A 1,048-nucleotide genomic window follows, 5' to 3' on the forward strand; every position below is an offset into this window, starting at 1 on the left:
CTGAAACCATTAACCCTAACCCTAACCCTAACCCTAACCATAGGGTTAGGGTTAGGGTTAAAGCAAATTTAAAATGAAAAAAGCAAATAAAACGAAGGTATGGAGATTAAATACGCTTTACATCGCTTAATCAGCCAAAGGAGTAAATATAAACAACTGAATACTTGTCAGTGATTGGTTGAAATTATCGAAATAAGACAATTTTTTACATGAAATAAATTCGAATACAAAAATATTTTTCTGTTCTATAACACAAAATAGACAAGTATACGAAGTTTGAAAGTCTTTCCGTACCAAAAACACTACGTAAAACATTAATGAAAAATGTGGCCCCGTTTTAAAAAAGATCCCGGATGTGTTATATAATGGCATTATGACTTATACGTGCATGTGTTCTAATACGTGTGCGCTTGTGTAAATATTATGTATGTATGTATGTATGTATGTATGTATGTATGTATGTATGCGTGAGTGTGCGTGCGTGTTTGTGTGTGTGTGTGTTGTGATGTAAACTCAATAAACATCTAAATGTCACAAATTCTCAGATAAACTACTTAAACAATGGATTATAGAAATATTCAGAATTTCCTTCCTTTCTTTTATTACTTTGTTTTTCTCTTTTCTTTTTTGTTTTCACGTTCTCTTTATTTTCTTCCTCTCTTCTTCCTTTTACTTCCCATCCTCTCCCTCCCATGCATTCGTCTGTTCATCCGTCCCATTGATCTGCCTATTTACGTACTTTACCTACATATTTGTCAGGTAGACAGAGTCTTCTCCTCCCCCCTCCCCCCAGTCTTCGCTATACTTCTTTCGCAAAGCTCCGTCTTGACATGGAATAACTTTGTGAAGCAAAGAGCGCACCCAGACGTTCCATCGCTGAAGCCGCAAAGAAAGCTGCGGGCTGGCTTTGGATTAAAGAAAATAAGATTGTAAGATATTGTTGCTGGGACGTGACGCAAGCTGGGACGTGACCCAAGCTGGGACGTGACGCAAGCTGGGACGTGACCCAAGCTGGGACGTGACGCAAGCTGGGACTTGATGAACCCTA

Source organism: Octopus bimaculoides, chromosome 7 (assembly GCF_001194135.2).
Source record: "Octopus bimaculoides isolate UCB-OBI-ISO-001 chromosome 7, ASM119413v2, whole genome shotgun sequence".
Classification (NCBI taxonomy): Eukaryota; Metazoa; Mollusca; class Cephalopoda; order Octopoda; family Octopodidae; genus Octopus; species Octopus bimaculoides.